Raw genomic sequence first — 17,050 nt, 5'->3', positions numbered from 1 at the left:
CTCAGAGGTGCGCCGTTTTCACCTGATGCCGAAACTTGGGCCCCAAGTGCCCATCCAACCATCTTTTAAAGCGGTGAAGGTTTCTGCATCCACCACCCTTCCAGGCAACGAGTTCCAGACCCCCACAACCCTCTGAGTAAAGAAGCCCTCCCTCAAATTCCCTCTAAACCTTCCACCAACCACCTTAAAACTATGCCCCCTCGTTATAAGACCCCTCCACCAATGGCAATAGACCCTTATTATCCACGATGTCCAGGCTCCTCAATATTTTGTACACCACAATGAGGTCTCCTTTCTACCTCCTCTGTTCCAATGAGAACAAACCCAGCCTATCCAATCTGTCCTCATAACTAAGATTCTCCATTCCAGGCAGCATTCTAGTAAATCTCCTCTGCACCCTCTCTAGTGCAATCACGTCCTTCAAATAATAAGGCAACCAGATCTGCACGCAGTACTCCAGCTGTGTTCCCGATGTTGGGAAGTCCAGAACCAGGAGACACAGTTTTAGGATAAGGGGTAGGCCATTTAGGACCGAGATGAGGAGAAACTTCTTCACCCAGAGTTGTTAACCTGTGGAATTCCCTGCTGCAGAGTGTTGTTGATGCCAGTTCATTGGATATATTCAAAAGGGAGTTAGATATGACCCTTACGGCTAAAGGGATCAAGGGGTATGGAGAGAAAGCAGGAAAGGGGTACTGAGGGAATGATCAGCCATGATCTTATCGAATGGTGGTGCAGCTCGAAGGGCCGAATGGCCTACTCCTGCACCTATTTTCTATGTTTCTATGTGGCCTATCCAGAGTATTATACAATTTAAGCATAACCTCCCTGCTCCAAGCATTCTGTATGCCTTCTTAACAACCTTATCCACCTGGCCTGCTACTTTCAGGGTTCTGTGGACAAGCACTCCAAAGTCCCTCTGTTCATCTACACTATTAAGTGGCCTACCGCCTAATGTGTATACCCTTTCCTTATTAGCCCTCGCAAAGTGCATCACCTCACACTTCTCTGAATTAAATTCCATTTGCCACTGCTCTGCCCACCAGATCAGTAGATTGATATCCTCCTGCAGCCTATGATTTTCCTCTTCATTATCAACTACACAGCCGATTTTAGTGTTGTCTGAAAACTTCTTAATCATACTCCCGATATTCAAATCTAAATCGTTGATATATACCACAAAAAGCAAGGCACCCAGTACTGAGCCCTGCAGAATCCCACTGGAAACATCCTTCCAGTCACAAAAACATCCATCAATCATTACCCTTTGCTTCCTACCTCCAAGCCAATTTTGGATCCAACTTGACACTTTGCCCTGTATCCCATGGGCTTTAACTTTCATGACCAGTCTACCATGTGGGACCTTATCAAAAGCCTTGCTGAAGTCCATATATACTACATCATACACACTACCCTCATCGACCCTCTTGGTTACCTCCTCAAAAAATTCAATCAGGTTAGTCAAACACAATCTTCCCTCAATAAATCCATGCCGACTGTCCCTAATTAATCCTTGCCTTTCCAAATGCAGATTTATCCTGTCTTTCAGGTTTTTTTCAATCATTTCCCACCAGAGGTTAGCCTGACAGGCCTGTAATTACTTGTCCTATCCCTTTCTCCCTTCTTAAACAAGGGTACTACATTAGCAGTCCTCCAATCCTCTGGCACTATGCACAGATCCAAAGATGACTGAAAAATGATGGTCAAAGCCTCTGCTATTTCCTCTTTTACTTCGTTCAACAACCTGGGATGCATTTTATCCGGGCCTGGGGACTTACCTACTTTCAAAGCTGCTAAACCCCTTAATACTTCCTCTCTCACTATATTTATTTCATCCAGAATATCACACTCCTCCTTGATAGCAGTATCTGCTTTGCCCCTTTCCTTTGTGCAAACAGATGCAATGTATTTGTTAAGAACCCGACCAACATCTTCCGCCTCCACACAAAGATTACCCTCATGCTCTCTAATAGGCCCTACACTTTCTCTAGTTACCCTCTTACTCTTAATATGTTTATAGAACATCTTAGGGTTTTCCTTAATTTTATTGGCCAAGAATTTCTCATGCTCTCTTTTAGCATTCCTAATATCCTTTTTAATTTTGCCTCTTAACTTTCTATATTCCTCTAAAGATTCTGTAGTATTCAGCTGTTGGTATATGACATAAGCATTCCTTTTTTTTTCTTAATCCTCCCCTGTAAGTCCCTAGACATCCAGGGGGCTCTAGAATTATTTTTCCCAGCCTTTTTCATTAAGGGCACATGTTTGGCCTGAGCCTTCCGGATCTCCTCCTTAAATACCTCCCACTGTTCCGACACTGATTTACCCGCAAGTAGTTGTTTCCAGTCCACTATGGCCAAATCACTCCTTAACTTTGCAAAATTAGCTTTTCCCCAATTCAGAACTTTTATTCCAGGTCTATTCATGTCCTTATCCATAACTAACTTGAATCTGACTGAATTATGGTCACTGGCACCCATGTGCTCTTCCACGAATACCCCTTCAACCTGCCCAGCTTCATCCCCCAAAACTAAATCCAAGACCGCCCCCTCTCGTGTTGGGCTTGCTACATACTTGCTAAAAAAGTTCTCTTGAATGCATTTCAAGAATTCCACACCCTCTATACCCTTCACACTAAATTTGTCCGAATCAATATTTGGAGTTAAAATCCCCAACTATTACTACCCTATGGTTTTTAGACTTCACAGCAATTTGCCTACATATCTGCTCCTCTATCTCCCTCCCACTGTTTGGGGGTCGAAAATACACGCCCAGCAGTGTGATCGCCCCTTTTTTATTTTTCAATTCGACCCATATGGCCTCATTTGATGATCCTTTAACATATCATCCCTCCTCACCGCTGTAATAGTTTCTTTAATCAGCACTGCAAACCACCCTTTTTACCCCCTTCTCTGTCTTGTCTAAAATAGTTGGAGATGTAAACAGCAAGCGAGGAAAGCCATTGCTCAGGCCACCATAAAAGCCTTAGAAGAAACTAAACCTTTAGTATCGAAGGAAAAATCTGTAAAACGGGTAAATGGTGTGTAATGGTAAAGAGATACGAGAAGCCATCCAGAAGTGAGGGATTGGCCACCCAGATGGACGGATTAAGCTGACAATATCACTTCCCCTTTGGATAGAATAATGAGGGGACGGCACATTGGACTATCTTGGGGTATATAGCCAAGGGCCAAAAGGGGGGATTGTAGGGGGAAGATTGATTATCAAAGATGTTATCTGGCTCTTGTGAAGGCACTGAGCTGGCTAAACAAGAGGTAAGCTTAAAACCACATGTACAGATAAAACACAATAGAGCCACAAGATGACCACTCGTTGACCTCAGGCTCAAAGAGTAGTAAAGAAAATCCAAAGAGGAACTAACCATACAAGGCGAGTGACACCTGGAAGAAGGGAACAAATGAGTATTCAATCATACGTTGGTACAACCAATCACATCACTGTTAAGGTCCGTCCACGAGGACACATGTGCCAAAACCTGTATAATTAAGGTGTAATCTGAACAGCTCGGTGGAGATCCTCTCTCAGGCGGCTGAGACGCGAGATGCTCCCTGTTGGAGTGGATTTTCGGACATAGCAAAGCATGATGGGGTAAGCCAACTATCTGCCTTTCCACTAAATGAACTTTGTACCAAGAAGCCTATCTGCTGTCCCTGATATGAACTCTACAGCAACAAGTGACTCCTGGCCAGGTGCAGGCCACTGTTTCATAGAAAGCTTTGCAACAGAATAACTAACCACAAAAGAAGATACAGAGGAAGGGCCCCCAAACTCACGCCATGCTATCAGGTTTCACGAGGACTAAAAAGTTGTACGTAAATGAATTGCGTTGCCATATGGATTGATTGGTTGTATGTAAATGAATTGCGTTGCTATATGGATTGATTGGTTGTATGTAAATGAATTTAAATGATTGTATTCCGCCCCCTGTAAACTGCTTATAACCCCGCGGCACAAGGCACTCGAGGAGAAGGTGTTCGCAGATCGCGGGATCTCAACTCTTCTCCCAGAGCTCTGTTAGCAATAAAGTTGTCTCTCTTACTTTACTAGAGTCTTTGTGAATTTATTTTCACTAACACTCCCCCTGCACATGCTGGAATAAAAGATCGTTGAAACTTATCCAAGGTCTGTTGAATCCGGGCTTGTTGAGAGGAGAAGGGCGATTCTCCCCAACAACAACGACACTTACTGTAAAGCAACAGACTACATTAAAACACACTGTCCTAACTTAGCAGCGGAATAAATATAATGTGTTACATGGTGCTGTCCTGTCGTGGTAAAACTACTGATCTGCCAACTTATCACCACTAGCCTTTTTGAAGACCTGAGATATCAATAAACAACAGGTGTAAATGGTTGAAACACAACATAGCATAACACTGTAAACCCAAGTGTACCAATTTCAGTTTTAAAATGATCGTATAGAAGGGAGATACTAACTGATTTATGGAATTCCAGCATTTTCTATTTTTACTTTGGATTTTCATTATTTGCAGTTCCCCACCCCAACGCCCATTGTAAAAATGATGTGCACCTGGAAGACACTCTCTTCAAATCTATTTATCCCAAGCCAATAAACTCTCACCGCCGGTTACTTCAGATAATTAAAAGTGCACATACCAACAAACTCTCATTTTTCCCCTAATGCAGTTAAATGTGATGCAAACAAACTCGCACAAAATGCACAAAGTATGCACCATTTTACTGACGGCTGCCCTCCCAGCCAAATCCAGAATTCTCCCTTTTCGAGCTTTTAAAACACTTTGGAAAATAACATCTGGCCCGTGCATATCCGGTTAAAAAACAAAAACGGTAAAACGTGTAAGAGTTTAAAGAAAGCAAAAGCCGAGATCGCCGACTGGGGACGGAAACTGAACAAATACCGCTTCCCCGACCACAACGTGTTAACCAATTGTTGAAAAATCTCACCGAAGGGAGCGATTAGAATGGGGGCTTTTTTAAAAAAACACACAAAGCAAAGGAGCTGCAAGTTTACCTCAATTCTGGCGGTTCTCTTTGTTATTTGGAAGGATTTAACAAAAAATCAACTACTCACATAAAATGCAGCTGCAAAAAAAACAACCAAACCTACAACCAGACAGCAAATCACCGAGCGGCAACTCCGCAACTCACCGAGGAGACAAAGTAGCACTGCGCCCGGCCGGTCGCGCTGCGCCTGCGCACGCTAGGAACGCCCAGCCATTGTGACGCAACAATCTAATCAGGCCAGCAGCTGATACAATCTGCTCGCCACAATTCGGGGAGGCCAGCATGTGCGGTGTGGAGGCAATAGGGCTAGCCTGGGCTCTACAGCAATTGCACATACATCTAGCTCCAGGACGCTGCTGAGAGCAACCAAGGAGGAAAAAAAACATTATTTGGACACTTGTTTATTAGTTATTAAAAGAAAATGAGGTAGAAATTGCAGGCGGAGGCTGAGATTCTCCGGGTATGCATTTGCAGAGGCCCAGGTGGTTTCGCAAGCGCCCCTAGGATCACGTGGGCTTGCCCAACCAATAAAAGGGGGAAATCCCCATTCATAATTATGGTAACTCCGTTTGTACCGAGGCCCTTGTCTGCTTTCTCAGCTGGATACAAAACATAGAAAATAGGTGCAGGAGTAGGCCATTCGGCCCTTCGAGCCTGCACCACCATTCAATAAGATCATGGCTGATCATTCACCTCAGTATCCCACGGGCACTATTTCGAGGAGCATGGGAATTATCCCTGGTGTCCTGGCCAATATTTATCCCTCAACATAACGAAAACAGATTATATGATCATTGCCACGCCGCTGTTTGTGGGAACTTGCTGTGTGCAGATTGGCTGCCGCGTTTCCTACATTACAACAGTGACTACACTCCAAAAGTACTTAATTGGTTTGACCCATATACTGCTTATGTGCTATCAGACTGTTTTTCTGACATGCAAATGAGCTACAATTTCCTCCCGTTAAACATGAAGGTCAAAGCCATCGTCTTCAGCCCCCACCACAACTCTTTTGGGGGGGGGAACAAAATAAACATTAGATCAAGTGCCCCCCCCCCCCCCCCCGATCTGGGGGATACTCCAGACACTTTTAACTGCCCTCTTTTTTCATATTTTTTTGTTTTTTTCAGCCCCCACTACAATCACCTCGCTGCAGGTGCCATAGACAAGAGGTTCCTTTGTTTCAAGAGAAGAGTTAATAACATTTCTGCTGGTGTGATACAGGGTAGTGACAAGTAAAACTCATGGTGGAGAAAAAATAAAACAGTTATCAGTCTGCTCAGCCATACTCCCTTTATAGAAGGTCAGATAAGCCTGATCACACCATAGAAACAACATGTATAACCCATCAGCAAACCATATAAATAAGTTGAATAAGAGGAGTAAAAAAATAAAAAATAAAAATTTAGTGGGTATCGCTTCTCGGCCTTTTGGCTAAGATCAAGTGTAGTATCTGTTCTTATCAGTTTAATATCCCCTATCTGGGGACCAAATATTAAATTGATTTTTGGAACAGGGAGATGGAACAGGGGCTTGCTCCGTCCACTCCACGCACCGACCTGGTATTGCAGTGTTTCCAGGAACGGTGCAGCTTCCCCTCTCGGCCTTTTGGCTAAGATCAAATGTAGTAGCGCAAAGTGATCTTTGGCGCTGGAGTTGATCTGACAAGAACGAACAAAAAAAAAAAAAATTAGTGGGTATCTAGTGGATCGCTTCTCGGCCTTTTGGCTAAGATCAAGTGGAGTACCTGTTGATTGGGCATTCATATGCAAATTGACTGACTGCAGAAACTCATTTTTCCAGTATTGCTGGCTCTGGCCTTTGGCTTGAGCCAGGCGCTAATTGGAGAGAAGAGACAAAATCTGCATGTCAACCGATCATTCGGCGGGCCTGCAGGCCCGTCAAGGGGCGGGCCAAGCCCTGGACTGGGGCAAACAGAGATTGAGGGCTTCGGCCAAAACTCACAGCGAAAGGAGGAATCTGCAACCTGGATGGCAGCCAACCGAGCGGCGAACCAGGGAATCCGAAACACCATCCGAGTGACGGTAAAGAAAGTGGATGGACAGACAACGATCAACCGGGACCTGTTCGTGAAGAAAATCCTGCTGGGAACGTGTGGCATGAAAGTCGGCGATGTCTTCGCCTTGCAGGACCTCCCGAAGAGAGGTTACTTTGGTGTGACCATCAGAACCGTCACCCTCTGCCTGAAGTTCCTGAAGGGTTTGAAGGAGGCGAGTGAACCGCTGCGCTCAGTGCTAACTTGGGAGCCACTGTTCACCCTCCCGTCGCAGAGAAGACGCACTATCACAGTGCAAATGTACAACCCCCACATCCCCGTCGTTGATGTGCTGACTTTCCTCAACAGGTATGTCGATGGGGCAGGAAACAGCAGTGACTTGAAAGACGTGCACGGAATATGGACCAGCAAGCGCCAGATCCAGGTCACCATGAAGGTGGACGCCAGCGGAACCATCCTGCTTTGCCATCGGAGGAAGTCGGGGCTACATGGTGTACGCTGGCCAACCTAACGTGTGCCGCACCTGTGGGAAGGCAGGCCATGTGGCGGCAAGCTGCAAGACTGTCATCTGCCGAAACTGCAAGAACGAGGGCCACCAGACAAAAGACTGTAAGGAGACCAAGTGCTGCAACCTCTGTGGTCTGGCTGGGCACCTTTACAAAAACTGCCCCAAACGCAATTTCAGCTATGCGCAGGCAGCAAAGAACATTGCACCAGAGGAGGAGGAAGCTGACGAACACAACGCTCCAGAGGAGAGCCACACCCTCCCCCCGACCAATGCCGCCGTGGACTCGGGACAAGACGGCGGGGAAGAGAACCCTGCTACCGCGAGCTGCGAGCCACCAGCAGCCAGCAGCGAACCTCCCCCCCAGCGCACCGACTCCAGAAACGAGCAGACATCAGACGATGAAGCGGAATGGCAGACAGTGAAGAAAAAGGCCTGCAAGGGGAAGGGGCGAGCAAGGGACCCTGCGGAAAGGACAGGGAAGAGGCGGTTATCAAGCTCAGCAGAAACCAGCGACAGCAGCTTGTCTGATGAGGAAAAGCGCCACCACCAAAAGAAGAGGCAATACACGCCACCCCATGGCCACAGGCGACCGGGAGCAGTGAAGCGACCAACACAGCTCTGCCCCAGGAACCTGCGAGCAACGAGGTGCCCAGCGCACACGAGCTCCGGGACACCGAGAGCGAAGGAGTGACCAACGCAGACCAGCTCCGGGATAACGGGAGCAGCGAAGTGCCCAGCACACCCCACCTCCGAATACCGGGAGCGACGCAACGATTGAAGCACACCAGCTTGACACCGCCGCGAATGAGGAAAAGAGGGAACCACCAACACCGAAGACTATGCAGAGAACATTGCGGACGTAATCACAAAAATACAGCAGTCCCCTGGTCAAAACACCCCCACAGCAAAGGACGACGACCACGCCACCCCAGGTGTAGTAAATGTTGATGTTGATAGTAATAACTTACGCATGCTGGAACTGGCCATTGTGCAGTTGTCGGAACTTGAAAACGATTTATCTGAAATTGAAAACGATGCATCTGAAATGTAATGTTTGTAAATGTAAAAAATAGCTTTAAAATGGATTTTAAAATTGCTAGTATTAACGTACGTAGCGTAAAATCGACTACGCGATGTGTTTCCACCTTGGGGTACCTCGCCAAGGTCAAAGCGGACCTGCTGTTCTTGCAGGAGTGCGGTCTGCCGCACTTCAGCAGTTACCGGCAGTGGTCACGATGGTGGGCCCATGGACCATCCATATGGTCAGGGGGCAACGACAGCCGGTCTGTTGCGGGGAGGCCACTTCACCATCACCGAAGTTAAGGAGGTGGTGGGCGGCCGCCTCCTCGTAGCAGACGTAATGTACAAAAACTCCCCTCTCAGGTTAATTAATGTTTACGCCCCAGCTGTGAAGAACGAGAGGCTGGCCCTCTTCCAGCAGCTCCCACTGCTACTGGCAACGTCCAGGCCGGTCATTCTGGGCGGTGACTTCAACTGCATCATCGATGCGGCTGGACGATCCAGCAAAGCCGACAGCAAACTGGACGCCACGTCCAAACTCCTGATGGATGCGGTAAAAGATGCCAAGCTGTGCGACGTCTTCAGCAACCCTGCAGACGGAGCACCGCTCTGATACATCTGGTCGAGACCAGACGGGTCCGTCCGTTCCAGAATAGACTTCCTGTTTGTGTCCCACACGCTCAAGGTCAGATCCACCGATGTCACGCCGGTGTTCTTCTCTGACCACTGCCTCCTACTGGCCGACTGTCACCCACAGGAAAACCAGAAAGTTGGCAGAGGGATATGGAAGCTGAACGTGAAACTGTTGACTCCGGAAAACGTTGAGGAACTCAAGAGGGATTACAAAGGTTGGAGAACCGTAAAACCCCTCTGCGATTCCCCGATGCACTGGTGGGAAACAATCAAGACGAACATCAAGAGGTTCTTCATCCTCAAAGGTGTTCAGGAGGCGAGAGGGAGACAGAGGGAATTGTCCCAACTCCAGACGAATATGCAAAACCCGCTCCTGCTGCAGTCGATGGGGGTCGATGTCGCGGAGGAACTCGAAGAGGTGAAGGGCCAGCAAGCCGCGCTCTTTGCCTCGGAGTCCTCCAAGATCATCTTCTGCTCCAGAGTCCGCTCCGTCGAGCAGGATGAGACGTGTTCGCGCTTCTTTTTCCAAAAGGTACACAGGGGAAGCTCTGTGATCACCAGCCTAAAGGAAGAAGACGGTTCTGTGACGTCTTCGTAGCCTGACATGCAGAGGATCAGCAAATCCTTCTATGCCAGGCTGTACGACATCAAGCCCACAGACTGCGCGGCCTCCCAGTCCTTCCTGTCGTCTATTTCGGAGGTCTTAGACGACAGCAAGCGAGAGAGTCTGGACCACCCGCTAACTCTGGATGAGCTGACAAAGGCCGTCCGGTCCTTCGAGACGAATAAAACTCCCGGAAGCGACGGCTTACCGGTCGAGTTGTACTCGGCTCTGTGGGACTGGATGGGCCCAGACCTGCTGGAAGTGTACGAAGGTATGCTTCTGGCCGGCAGCATGTCAGAATCGATGAGGAAAGGCATCATCACCCTCATCGACAAGCAGAAGGGGGAGAGGGAGGAAATCAAAAACTGGCGGCCCATTTCGCTGCTCAATGTGGACTACAAGATCCTGTCAAAGGTCATCGCCAACAGGGTCAAGTCTGCCCTTGAGCTGGTGATTCACCCGGACCAGACCTGCGCTGTCCCCGGCAGGAAGATCTCTGATAGCCTCGCGCTACTCAGAGATACGATCGCCTATGTGCGGGACAGGAGGGTGGACACCTGCTTAATCAGCTTAGACCAGGAGAAAGCCTTTGACAGGATATCGCACACGTACCTGATGGACGTGTTCTCCAAAATGGGGTTTGGGGAGGGTATCCGCAATTGGGTCAAACTGCTCTACACAGACATCAGTAGTGCAGTTCTAATCAACGGGTGGGAAACTCAAAGCTTTCCAATCAGATCTGGAGTCAGGCAAGGCTGTCCTCTCTCGTCTGTCTTGTTTGTGTGTTGTATCGAGCCCTTTGCCGAGTCCATCAGGAAGGATGCGGGCATTAAAGGGGTGACGATCCCAGGCAGCGGAGGTGCTCAGGTCAAGACCTCCCTGTACATGGGCGACGTCGCCGTCTTTTGCTCGGATCCGCAGTCGGTCCGCAAATTGCTCGCAATCTGCGACCAGTTTGAACTGGCCTCGGGAGAAAAGGTCAATCGCACCAAGAGCGAGGCCATGCTCTTTGGTCACTGGACCGACTGAGCCTCCATTCCCTTCACCATCAAGCCAGATTTCCTGAAGGTGCTGGGAATATGGTTCGGAGCGGACGGGGCATGCGCCAAAAACTGGGACGAGCGTATCGCCAAGGTCAAACAGAAACTGGCATTTTGGGAGCAGTGCTCCCTTTCCATCACAGGCAAGAACCTGGTCATCAGGAGTGAGGTGCTCTCGGTGTTGTTGTACGTGGCGCAGGTCTGGCCCATCTCACGCTCCTGCGCCGCGGCAGTCACCCGGGCCGTCTTCCACTTTGTCTGGAGGTCCAAAATGGACCGTGTCCGCAGAGACACGATGTACAAATCTCTGGACAGTGGAGGAAAGGACGTTCGGAACGTGGCCCTCATCCTGATGGCCACCTTTGTGTGTGGCTGCATCAAGCTATGCACAGCCCCCCAGTACGCAAACATCAAGTGTCACTACGTGCTGAGGTTCTACCTGTCCCCCCGGTGTTGCGAAGGATGGGTCTGGCCACGCTGCCATGAAACGCCCCCACCAATTGGACCATGCCTGTCCACCTGTCCTTTGTGGAAAGATTTTTCAAAAGAAACCCCTTTGACCACAAGGCCATCAAACAGTGGTCAGCACGTAAGGTCCTGGACGCCCTACGAAAGAAGGAGACGGTGGACCCTGTCGGGTGGTTCCCTGAGCAGACTGTCGAACTTGTTTGGCAGAACTTCTCATCGCCAGAGCTTTCACACAAGCACCAAGACGTAGCTTGGTTGGCGGTGAGGAGGGCCCTACCCGTCAGAGCATTCATGCACAGCCGACGCCTCAGCAGCACGGCACGGTGCCCCCGGGCTGGCTGCGGGGCGGATGAGACTGTCACCCATCTCCTTCAGGATTGCGCCTTTGCAACGCAGGTCTGGAAAGAGATGCAGTGGTTGCTGTCGAGGTTCATCCCAAGCAGCTCCGTAACACAGGACTCTGTGCTCTACGGGCTGTTCCCAGGGACACACACCGAGACAGACATCACCTGCTGCTGGAGGGCCATCAACTCGGTCAAAGACGCTCTTTGGTCTTGCCGAAACTTCCTGGTTTTCCAGAACAAGGAGATGACCACGTCCGCATGTTGCAGACTGGCGCAATCCAAGATCCAGGAATACGTGCTGAGGGACGCACTGAAAATTGGTGCAGTCGCCGCAAAGGCACGGTGGGGAAGGGCCACAGTCTAAAGCCCTTCCGCCACGGAAAACCCGGGGGCAGAAATCAGCACCAAACTCCCTCGGGCTGTATTTGTAATTTATTTTTTGTGTACATAGAGCACCAAATCTGTAAACATCAATGTCGTGCCATGTACAATGCAAGGTGTGTTACGAAATGCATGTTTGAAAAGAAAAATGTAAATGTACCGTCACCCATTCCGTGCACTGTATTGTAACACATGAAACGTAATTTGTGTGAATGTACCACAATGTATCCCGTTTATTGTACCGAATTGCACTTGAACTGAAAAAACAAGAAATGTAACGAACAGAACTGCCGTCAGTACCCAGATGTATTGTTTGGGATTGCTGGCCGCAGCTAAATGTACTGAAATGCCATTGAATGTACTGTACAGATTTTTTTATGAATAAAGTATATTTTGAAATAATAAAAAAAAAATGTTGTGGGTATCTTGGGAAAACAGACAACCATCACAAACCTAGCTGAGGTGTCCAAGGTTGTGAGTATGTGATACTTGTAATGGAATAGGTATTATAGTATTATGATCAATCTATAACTTGATGAGAAATATGTCAATATTTCTTGGCAAATCAACATTTCTTGGAAACCGCATGACCCCAACTGCAGATATTGTGGACCCCAAATAAACATATTATTTGAGACCTCAGGAAACACAATGGGGCTGAATTTGCAGACCCTACAGGCATTTACGAATTGCGCATGTGCCCGTAGGGGCCTCTCAAATTCCAGGTTTAGGACTGCACACGCACTGAAACACGGAACTTGCAATCTGACAAAAATCCTCGATAGATCGCACACATCCAACAAGAATTCTCTAGACAGATCACATGTATCTGAAAGAAAAGAGCATTCGCGGGCGGACAGTTTGGCTATTAGCCCAACTTTTGCCTAGTGATTGCCCTTGAAATTTTTACACCTGGTAAAAGCATCAGAATACATTGGCCTCTACCTGCGGGTACCTGGAGAGGCTCAGGACCGCAAATCTACAAACCTTCTACGAACCACTAGGTCAATTTGTAGATTTTTTTGCAGGTCGGAGTTTTCCGACCGCAATTTCAACCCAATTGTTTGGGACCTGGATAGACATATTGCCATTGTTGCAACTAGACACATCAATTAATTGCTGTCTGCCTGTAACAGGAAGATATAAGACCCTTATCTGGATTCAAAGCAATGCAGTCAGTGGGGAAGACAGAAGATCCATTTCAGAGGACATCCTAGAAAGAAGACTGCAAGACTACAGTATTTTTTACTTCATATTTTCGGCTAATAACTGTGCTTGAAAACTGCTCCAAGATGGCTAAAACCATAGGATCGACCATTTTTAGTGATGCATAAGGCAAATTCAAAAGACTTTCTCATGAGTTTGAACACCTCACAGCTGCAAAAGACTTGTCTGAGAACTGTGGAAAAAGACTGTCCAGGAGTTAAGAGAATAAAAGACATATTCATCGTGAGAGAGTGTCCCTTTGTTTTAAACCTAGACAATTACATACACAGTGGGCGGGCATCCAGAGAAAACAGTATAAAATGGCTGTAACACGTGAGGTCAAAGAAGGGCGACTTGGTCAGTTGCCAATCAAAGAGCCATGGTCTAATTACTAATATTTGCTTAAAATTGCTTAAGTATTGGTGTTCTGTCTCACAAGTCCGAACTCTGTAAAGTGTAGAGTCAAGACAAGATCTTACAGGCTAAACCTGTTTTATTAAGATAAGTCTTGCCTCTGTTAAAGTGGAGATGAAAGACAAAATATTACAAGTTAAAACCTGTTCTTTTAAAAGATAAGTCTTACAAGACCTCAAGCATTGTGGAACTGATCATTCCATGCATTGACGCGGACATCTCAAAGGTTGCATGTTTTATTGTTTATGAAATAAAACAGGAATTAGTTTACCAATCTGTTGCATTGTTCTGATGAAAGGTCATCGACCTGAAACGTTAACTTTGTTTCTCTTTCCACAGATGCTGCCTGACCTGCTGAGTATTTCCAGCATTTTCTGTTCTTATTCCAGAATTCCAGCGTCCGTAGTTTTTGTGTTGTATTGTATTATTTGGCTCTATATTGCTTGGGTCCATAAATCGTGATGGAATAGTATTCCTACAATCTGCAACATTCTGCTAAGCTTTTGTGTAAGATTTTATGAAAGTTTGCTTAAAGTTGACCAAATTTTATTTTCTGTTGAACAATGTGAAATAAAATTGCTGAACACTGTGAGCTGTTTCTCACAGATAAGGATAACAGAACAAATGGTTATAGCTGGAGGGCATTAATCACAGATAAAGGAGATAGCCGGCCTTCAGATCTTGAAAGCTTTGCAGACATGGAAGTCTCCAATTTTGGGGCCCACTGACTAACTGTCTGGTTGATTGATAAGGAGAAGAGAAGAAGAACTGCAGCCATTACTCCTACTAAATGGGAAACATACACACTAAGGACTGCCTAGTTTAGGGGTATAAAAAGTGCTGCGAAATGACACTCAGGATTGTTGCAGTTGGGGGCGGGGGGGTGGAGGGGCAACTTGGTCAGTTGCCAGTTAAAGAACCACGTCTAGTCACTACTGAACCGACCACTTGCTGGTGTTAGTACGTGTCAGTTTTTGCTTATGATCGCTTGAGTTTCAAGTAAAGGAATAGACTTTGCATGCTTATTAGTAATCTGGGATTACTGTGTGTAATAGTGCTATTAAATGCTTACTTGTAATTTCTTGTTGATTTTAAGTAAAGAGAACTTATTCCAGAAATCTTTGATTGAGTTTATTTGAAGAATATTTTACACAAAAGTTAAAAGGGGTCAATGACAAAATCTTTCCATGTTCACTATCGTGCAAGGACAGTTGGGTGTTGTTATTGTAAGAATATTGGAAATAGGTGTTAATTGACATAATTTTCTTAATGTTACTAACCAACTTGTTCTGCAGGCTGTGCTGTGTGTTTTGATGAATTGCAAACTGTTAACCTTTGACTACACTACAATGGTGTCCATCAAAATACTTGGCATCTGCCCGGCAAAGTTGAGCCAACCGTGGGTATATAACTTTCATTATGGGGTTAGTCTAAAATAGACACAGTTGAGGGGGGGGGATCTGTGTTCGCCAATTAACGACCGCTGGAAATAGCCACAATGCTAAGCGAGTGAAATTGTTCAGGGGGAGCATGGAGATAGATGGCGCAGCACTCACCATCCATGCAACGCCATCCTGGTGGCATTGTTGGAGGGATCGGAGATGAAGTTCCAGACCAAGTCCGGTATTGCAGCTTCCCACAGTCTGTGTGTGCGAAGCAAGGAATTGTGGACAATGGAGAGGTCTGAGAATTAAAGGGGCCACGCACACTGAAACAATGCAAAATAAAATGCACTGAATCAATACATTTTTCCGTTCTTACTGCCTTTTAAGAAATATTCAATATTTAAAAGGTTCCAAATGTGAACATTCAACTGTTAAAGCTGAATTACCTTCTTAACCTCAACAAATGGGAAAACCGCCTCGGCGCTAACACAAATGGCTCAGCAAGCCAGGAAAGGAGCACCGAGGGTCTCACACGCAGCACTCCAGCTTTGTACAGGGGGTCAACATTGCAAGAGCGGCCCTCTACCCACAGGGGCCAGGAGGCCCTCCAGAAAGAACAATGTGGAATACATCACTAAAGCTATCACTGCCAGTGTAAATGTAGATTCTTTTCTCTCAATCTGGTTCAGTAAGATTACTGAGTCGAATACCGATTGTGCTTTCAACAAAGCAGTCTTTATTCACCGGCCGGCGAGACTTATCAGACAGAACGTATACTCTCTCGATAGAGCGTACACACTTCCAACGGATAAGCGAAGTTACATCGTAAAGCGACAACAGTTATACATTTTTGAAAATAGATAACAAGATACAATTTGATTGACATTCTAATTTAGCTTATCCCTTTTGATTCTTCCTTTTCTTTGTCCACTCATTAGTCAATATCTATATGGGCTGTTTCTACGAAAGCTCAGGCATTGCCTCTAAATGTTGCAACTTTACTGGCGTGACTTACTAACTGAAACCTTGCAATTCTGCTAATTGTGCTGATGTTGTATTTCCATATATCTATTTCATGTTACAATTTATATTGGCAGGATTAGTAGCTTAAAACCTTGAGAAAGCCTGTTAATTGTGCTGATGTTGTATTATTTGCAATCTGACATTCTCTTAGTTATTTTTCCATGGCTTATACATTTTCATATATCTAGTTCATTTTACTGTCTTTAATTCCATATATCTCATTCACATATCCACATTCCCTCCTTTTATCATTCTATGATAACATTTAGGATCATTCTAAGAGTATTGCATTCATCCGTTCACACTCCATTTCCAGAATCATTTTATTGTTGAGTAGTTCTTTAGTAAATGTAGATTCTTTAGTTTGTTGGATCATAACCCGGGAACCCTTGACCATAAGAGGGTTTGCTAACCTTGCCATCATTACTTTACAGCAGAGGTTAAGGCAACCAACAATCAAACAACAGGTAATTATTATTACGATGAGAACAATTGCCCCATGCATTAGATAAGATCTCCAAGACCCACCTAAAAGCCAATCAGACCTGCTAGGTTCTTTTGCTGGTGTGGATAACTTCTTCACCTCCCTCCTTATGTGATCAGCAAGATTGGTTATGTTTTCTGAACTATCAGGAATGTAAGGGATAATCCCGCAGCTTGGGGTCGGTAGGCACAATGCAGCTGCTGGTTAATGTGCATCTGGGAGCAGAATTCTTTGTTAACTTGGCTAATAAAGTGAGGGCCATTATCAGAACTCAGTCGAGCAGGGATACCATATCTAGGAACAATTTCCCTCATTAACACTTCAACAACAGTTTGAGCCTTATTGTCCAGTGTAGGGTAGGCTTCAATCCATCTGCTAAACACATCTACTATTACTAACACATATTTGTAACACTGAACTTTTTGCAACTCAATGTAGTCCAACTGAAATGTCTCAAAGGGACCTTCGGGTAGGGGTGTCTTACCCCAATCACAGGGAACTCCCTTCCCTGGATTA

General features: G+C 46.2%; 1 protein-coding gene, 1 non-coding gene and 1 pseudogene across 4 annotated transcripts in view; 2 read left to right on the top strand and 1 right to left on the bottom strand.

The window, feature by feature from the left end:
- Nucleotides 1-5,177, bottom strand: part of LOC139280838 (uncharacterized) — a 106,328-nt gene extending 101,151 nt beyond the window's left edge. For 2 of the 3 annotated variants that reach the window (XM_070900573.1, XM_070900571.1), the window contains exon 1: nt 5,015-5,135. The gene's annotated coding sequence lies outside the window, so the exon portion shown is untranslated. The other variant, XM_070900572.1, reaches the window with a different exon arrangement.
- A 1,244-nt stretch (nt 5,178-6,421) lies between these two features.
- Nucleotides 6,422-6,603, top strand: LOC139225937 (U2 spliceosomal RNA). The gene has a single exon (XR_011587183.1). It is a non-coding gene; the product is annotated as a U2 spliceosomal RNA (small nuclear RNA).
- Nucleotides 6,604-6,715: 112 nt separating this feature from the next.
- Nucleotides 6,716-6,890, top strand: LOC139226073 (U2 spliceosomal RNA; annotated as a pseudogene).
- Nucleotides 6,891-17,050: the final 10,160 nt, after the last annotated feature.

Source organism: Pristiophorus japonicus, chromosome 15, assembly GCF_044704955.1.
Source record: "Pristiophorus japonicus isolate sPriJap1 chromosome 15, sPriJap1.hap1, whole genome shotgun sequence".
NCBI lineage: Eukaryota > Metazoa > Chordata > Chondrichthyes > Pristiophoridae > Pristiophorus > Pristiophorus japonicus.
This window is presented reverse-complemented; position numbering and strand designations above follow the sequence as displayed.